The sequence below is a fragment of the Nomascus leucogenys genome, chromosome 8 (genome assembly GCF_006542625.1).
Source record: "Nomascus leucogenys isolate Asia chromosome 8, Asia_NLE_v1, whole genome shotgun sequence".
Classification (NCBI taxonomy): domain Eukaryota; kingdom Metazoa; phylum Chordata; class Mammalia; order Primates; family Hylobatidae; genus Nomascus; species Nomascus leucogenys.
Genome location: NC_044388.1, coordinates 4,755,886 through 4,763,301, shown reverse-complemented (window position 1 = coordinate 4,763,301; position 7,416 = coordinate 4,755,886). Strand labels below are relative to the sequence as shown.

The 7,416-nt window shown below is 37.3% G+C and overlaps 1 pseudogene; it reads left to right on the top strand.

Annotated features, from left to right (window-relative positions):
- The first annotated feature begins 7,091 nt into the window (after positions 1-7,091).
- Positions 7,092-7,209, top strand: LOC115836561 (annotated as a pseudogene).
- Positions 7,210-7,416: the final 207 nt, after the last annotated feature.

Below are 7,416 nucleotides of genomic sequence, written 5' to 3'. Positions count from 1 at the left end.
CTGGCTTGAATTTAACCCCAGAAAATGCGGTCTTGTTTTCTGTCAAATTATAAGGCTTCAAATTTTCCAAACTTTCATGCTCTACTTCCTCTTGAATGCTACGCCACTTAGAAATTTTCACCAGAATTCACCTAAATTATCTCTCTCAAGTTCAAAGTTCCATAGAGCTCTAGGGTAGGGTCAAAATGCCACCAGTCTCTTTGCACAGCAAGAGTCACCATTACTCCAGTTCTCAACAAGTTTCTCATTTGCATCCTAGATCACCTCAGCCTGGACTTGATTGTTCCTATCAGTGTTGGCATTTTGGTCAAAGCCATTCAACAAGTCTCTAGGAAGTTCTAAACTTTCCTACATTTTCCTGTCTTCTTCTGAGCCCTCCAAACTGCTTCAACAGAGGCAGAGCCTGTTACCTAGTTCCAAAGTCGCTTCCACATTTTCCTGTATTTTTACAGCAGCATCCCACTCTGTGTGGTACCAATTTACTGTATTAGTTCATTCTCATGCTGCTATAAGGACATACCTGAGAGTAGGTAATTTATAAAGGAAAAAGGTCTAATTAACTCACAGGTGTGCATGGCTAGAGAAGCCTCAGGAAACTTAATAATCATTGCAGAAGGGGAAGCAAACACATCCTTTTTCACATGGTATTAGAAGAGAGAAGAATGCAAGCCAAGTGAAGGGGTAAGCCGGTTAAAAAACCATCAGATCTCGTGAAAACTCACTAGCTATTACAAGAATAGCATGGTGAAAACCACCCCCATGATTCAATTACCTCCCACCAGATCCCTCCATGACATGTGGGGATTTGGGGATTACAATTCAAGATGAGATTTGGCTGGGGACAAAAGCCAAACCCTATCAGTTTGCTTGATGACATCCCATGAGTCTTGTAGGTTTTCTTAACTCTATTTTATATGTTTTTTTCTTTTTTCCCCTCTGATTAATTTTATATGTTGCTTTGAGGCTTGTTAATTATTTTCTCTGTTTTATCAAGTCATCTGTTGAAATTCTAATGAATCTTTCTGTTCAGTTATTGCATTTTTTTATTCCTAAAGTTTTTATTTGGTTTTTGAAAATTGCACGTAGTTATTGGGCAAATTTCTTTTTTTTTTTTTCACTGTTCTCTTGATTTTTATTTATTTATTTATTTTATTATTATACTTTAAGTTCTAGGGTACATGTGCAGAACATGCAGGTTTGTTACATATGTATACATGTGCCATGTTGGTGTGCTGCACCCATTAACTTGTCATTTACTTTAGGTGTATCTCCTAATGCTATCCCTCCCTGCTCCCCCAACCCCACAACAGGCCCCAATGTGTGATGTTCCCCTTCCTGTGTCCAAGTGTTCTCATTGTTCAATTCCCACCTATGAGTGAGAACATGTGGTGTTTGGTTTTTTGTCCTTGCGATAGTTTGCTGAGAATGATGGTTTCCAGCTTCATCCATGTCCCTACAAAGGACATGAACTCATTTTTTATGGCTGCATAGTATTCCATGTTGTATATGTGCCACATTTTCTTAATCCAGTCTATCATTGATGGACATTTGGGTTGGTTCCAAGACTTTGCTATTGTGAATAGTGCCGCAATAAACATACGTGTGCATGTATCTTTATAGCAGCAGGACTTATAATCCTTTGGGTATATACCCAGTAATGGGATGGCTGGGTCAAATGGTCTTTCTAGTTCTAGATCCCTGAGGAATCGCCACACTGTGTTCCACAATGGTTGAACTAGTTTACTTGGGCAAATTTCTTATTGTTCCTGGATTGTTTTCCCAATTTTACTTAGTTTTCTATCTGTATTTTCTTGTGACTCCATGAACTTTTTTAAGAGGATTATTCTGAATTATCTGTCTCACATTTCATAGATCTTGAATTCTTCTGGTTCCAATGCTAGAGATTTGATGGTGTCATATTTCCCCAAGTTTTCGTATTCCTTGCATCTTCATGTGGATGCCACACATCTAAGGAGACAGCCACCTCTTCCAGTTTTTGCAAGTGTTCTTTGGTGACATTGAGCCTTCACTGCTTAGTATCAGAACTTAGAGTCTGACCTGCTATTTATTTCTAGAAAGATTTATAGTGAGTACCAGAACTAAAATAGGGCACTGGAACTAACTCATTGCCCTGCTGTTGTTTTCTGGTTTGGAGAAAAAAAAAAAAAAACAGTAAACACAAGAACTCGAATGCCTTGAAGCAGAAAACTAACAAAGATATTCAGGACCTAAACTCAACATTTCAGCAAATTGACATAACAAACATCTACATAACAGTCCACTCAACAACAGAATGTACATTCTTTGCATCTGCACTTGGAGTATACTCTAAAATTGACCATATGATTGGCCATAAAATAATTCAAAAAATATTCAACAAAACTAAAATTATACCTATCACAATCTAGGACCACAGCACAATAAAAATAGAAGTAAATACTAAGAAGATATCTCAAAACTATACAATTACATAAAAATTAAGCAACCGGTTCATGAATGACTTTTGGGTAAATAGTAAAATTAGGGCATAAATCAAGAAATTTTTTGAAACTAATAAAAACAAAGATCAGAATCTCTGGGACACAGTTAAAACAGTTAACTGCTTTATTAAGCAGTTAATAATAATAAACAAGTTTATTAAGAGGAAAGTTTATAGCACTCAATACCCACATCAACAAATTAGAAAGATCTCAAACTAACAAACTAACATCACACCTAGAGGAACTAGAAAAACAAGAGCAAAGCAACTATGAAGGTAGCAGAAGAAAATAAATAACTAGAGATGAACTAAATGCAATTAAGATGCAAAAAATCCACACAAAATATAAACAAAACCAAATGTTGGTTCTTTGAAAGAATAAATAAGATTTATTTACAGTTAGCTAGTCTAATTTAAAAAAGGAAAGAAGATACAAATAAACACAATCAGAAATGAAAAATGAGACCTTATCACTGACCCCACAGAAATACATTAAAAAAAAAAATCCAGAGACTAGTATGAACACCTGAATGCATACAAACTAGAAAATCTAAAAGAAATAGCTAAATTCCTGGAAACAGAATCTCCCCAAGGTTTTACCAGGAAGAAATAGAAACCTTGAATAGACCAATAATTAGTTCCAAAATTGATTCTATAATAAAAAGCCTCTAACCACTAAAGACACTGGACCAGAGGGGTTCACAGATGAATTCTATCAGATGTTTAAAGAAGATCTGGTGCCAATTCCACTGTTACTGTTTCAAAAAGTTGATGAGGAGGGTCTCCTCCATAACTCATTCCATTAGGCCAACATTATTCTGATACCAAAACCTGGCAGAGACACAACAAAAGAAAACCCCGTAAGAAAACTTCAGAACAATATCCTTATCGAATATAGATGCAAAAATCCTCAATAAAATACTAGCAAACTGAATCCAGCAGCACATCAGAAAGCTAATTCATCACAGACAAGTTGACTTTATTCCTGGGATGGAAGGTTCATTCAACATGTGCCAATCAATAAATGTGATGAATCAAATTATATTTATTGATTTGTGCATGTTGAATAAACCTTGCATCCTAGGAAAAAAGACAACTTTATTATCACATCAAATCAATGATGTGATTAATCAGATCATCACATAAACCACTAAAAAACCCACACATGATCATCTTAACAAATGCAAAAAATATTTTTTGTTAAAACTCAACATCCCTTAATGTTAAAAAACCCTCAACAAAATAGAAATCAAAAGAATGCACCTCAAAATAATAAGAGCCATCTATGACAAACCCACTAGAAGGCAAAAACTAGAAGCATTCCCCTGGAGAACTGGAACAAGAGAAGAATGTCTACTCTCACCACCCCTATTTAACATAATATGAAAAATCTTAGGCTGAGCAATCAAACATGAAAAAGTAATAAAATATATCCAAATAGAATGAGAGAGATTCAAGATATCTCTCTTTGTAGATGGCGTAATATTATACCTAAAAAACCCCATAGTCTCTGCAAAAAGCTCCTAAATCTGACAAATTACTTCAGCAAAGTTTCAGGATACAAAATCCATGTAGAAAAATCAATAACATTCATATACACCAATAACTTCCAAGCTAAGAGCGGTATCAATAATGCAGTCCCATATACAATACACACACACACACACCATATACAAATACCTAGGAATATAGCTTACCAGGGAGGAGAAAGACCTATAACAAGATCTATAAAATTTTGCTGAAGGACATCAGAGAAAATACAAACAAATCTAAAAATATTCCATGCTTATGGGTAGGAAGAATCGATATTGTTAAAATGGCCATACTGCCCAAAGCAATTTACAGATTTAGTGCTATTTCTATCAAACTACCGATGTTATTTCTTACCAAATTAGAAAAAAACTATTCTAAAATTCAGATGGAATTTAAAAAGAACCAGAATCACCAAAGCCATCCTAAGCAAAAAGAACAAAGACAGAGACATCACACTATCCAACTTCAAACTATACTACAAGGTGATAGTAACCGAAAACAGCACGATATTAGCCTAAAATGGACAAAGAGACTAATGGAACAGGTTAGAGAACCCAGAAATAAAGCCACACACCCACAAACATCTGGCCTTTCATGAATTCAACAAAAATAAGCAATGTGGAAAATATGTCTTATTCAATAAATGGTGCTGAAATAATTGCCTGGCCATATGCAGAAGATTGAAATAGGACCCCTTCCTTTTACTATATACAAAATTCAACTCAAGATGGATGAAAGACTTAAATGTAAAACCTAAAACTATTAAAACATTAGAAGTAAACTGAATAAATACCATTCTGGACATTAGCCCTGGCAAAGATCTCATGACAAAGACACCAAAAGCAATTGCAACAAAACCAAAAATTAACGAACGGGCCTTAATTATATTAAGGATCTTCTGCACAGCAAAAGGAACAATCAGCAGAGTAAACAACCTACAGAATGGGAGAGAATATTCACAAACTGTTCATCCAATGAATGTCCAATATCCAGAATGTATAAGGAACTTAAGCAAATTAACAAGCAAAGAAACAAACACTAAAAAATGGGCCAAATATGTGAACAGACAAGATAGAAGAGATACATGTGGCCAACAAGCATGTGAACAGATGAGACAGAGATACAAGTGATTGACATGCATATGAAAAAAATGCTCAATATCACTAATCATAGACAGATGTAAATCAAAACTACAATAAGATACCATCTCACACCAGTCAGAATGGCTATTATGAAAAAGTCTAAAAATAACAGATGTTGGCAAGGTTGCAGAGAAAAGGGAATGCTTATACGCTGGTGGTAGATGGAAAACTAGTTCAGCTGCTGTGGAAAGTAGTTTGGAGATTTCTCAAATAACTTAAAACAGAACTATCATTTGATCCAGCAATCCAATTAATGAAGTTGCATAAGTAATGAGAAGACGAATGTTAATCACCAATACAATGATGAAAATGTCTTCAGGGCAAGTCAGAGATCTTCACAGCAGCCCCTCCCATCACAGGCCCTAGGAGGGATAAACGGTTCTGTGGGCCAGGCCTGGGGCCCTCCTGCTCTATGAAGCCTCAGGACATGGTGTCTGGCATCCCAGCTGCTTCAGATGCAGATGCGGCTAAAAGGGGCCAATTTACAGTGGAGCTGTGAGAAGAGCGCCACCATCCTCCAGATACCAGAATGGTAGATCCATTGACAGCTTGCACCATGCGCCTGGAAAAGCCACTGACAATGCCAGCTGGTGAAAGCAGCCAGGAGGGGGACTGTACCCTGCAAAGCCATGGGACAGAGCTGCCCAAGGCCATGGGAACCTACCTCTTGCATCAGTGTGACCTGGATGTGAGTCGTGGAGTTAAAGGAGATCATTTTTGAACTTTAAGGTTTGATGACTGCCCTATTGGATTTCAGACTTGCATGGGGCCTCTAGTCTCTTTGTTTTGGCCAATTTCTCCCATGTGGAATGGACATATTTACCCAATGCCTGTACCCTCATTGTATCTAGGAAGTAACTAAGTTGCTTTTGATTTTACAGGCTCATAGGTTGAATAAACTTGCCTTGTCTCAGATAAGACTTCGGACTTGGACTTTTCGGTTAATGCTGGAATGAGTTAAGACTTTGGGGGACTGTTGGAAGGGCATGACTGTGTTTGAAATGTGAGGACATGAGATTTGGGAGGGGCCAAGGGTTGAATGATATGGATTGACTGTGTCCCCACCCAAATCTCATCTTGAAATGTAGTTCCCATAATCCCCATAAGTTGTGGGGGAGGCACCCAGTGGAAGGTAATTTAATCATGAGGGTGGTTATCCTCATGTTCTCATGATAGTGAGTGAGTTCTCACAAGATCTGGTAGTTTTATAAGGGGCTTTTTCTCCTTTTGCTTGGCACTTCTCCTTGCTGCCACCATGTGAAGAAGGACGTATTTGTTTCTTCTTCTGCAATGATTGTAAGTTTCCTCTGGCCTCGCCAGCCATGCAGAACTGTGAGTCAATAAAACCTCTTTCCTTCAGATTATGAGACTGATGCACTGCCGGCTGTGCTAAGAGGGCTAGCCATACGCAGAAAACTGAAACTGGACCCCTTCCTTACACCTTATGCAAAAATCAACTGACGGTGGATCAAAGACTTAAACGTAAGACATAGGACCATAAAAATCCTAGAAGAAAACCTGGACAAGACCATTCAGGTATAGGCATGGGCAAAGACTTCATGTCTAAAACACCAAAAACAATGGCAACAAAAGCCAAAATTGACAAATGGGATCTAATTAAACTAAAAAGCTTCTGCACAAGAAAAGAAACTGTTATCAGAGTGAGCAGGCAACCTACAGAATGGAAGAAAATTTTTGTAATCTATCCATCTGACAAAGGACTAATTTCCAGAATCTACAAAGTACTTAAACAAATTTACAAGAAAAAAACAACCCCATCAAAAAATGGGCAAAGGATATGAACACACGCTTCTCAAAAGAAGACATTTATGCAGCCAACAGACATATGAAAAAATGCTCATCATCACTGGTCATTAGAGAAATGCAAATCGACCACAATTACATATCATCTCATGCCAGTTAGAACGGTGTTCATTAGCTTTGCGCGGTGGCAGTATCGTAGCTAATGAGGTCTATCCAAGGTGTGATTATTGCTAACTGAAAAACTTTTCCCAGAATGGTGTTCATTAAAAAGTCAGGAAACAACAGATGCTGGAGAGGTTGTGGAAAATAGGAGTGCTTTTACACTGTTGGTGGGAGTATAAATTATTTCAACCATTGGGAAGACTGTGTGGTGATTCCTCAAGGATCTAGAACTAGAAATAACATTTAACCCAGCAATCCCATTACTGGGCATATACCCAAAGGACTATAAATCATTCTACAATAAAGACACATGCACATGTATGTTTATTGTGGCAC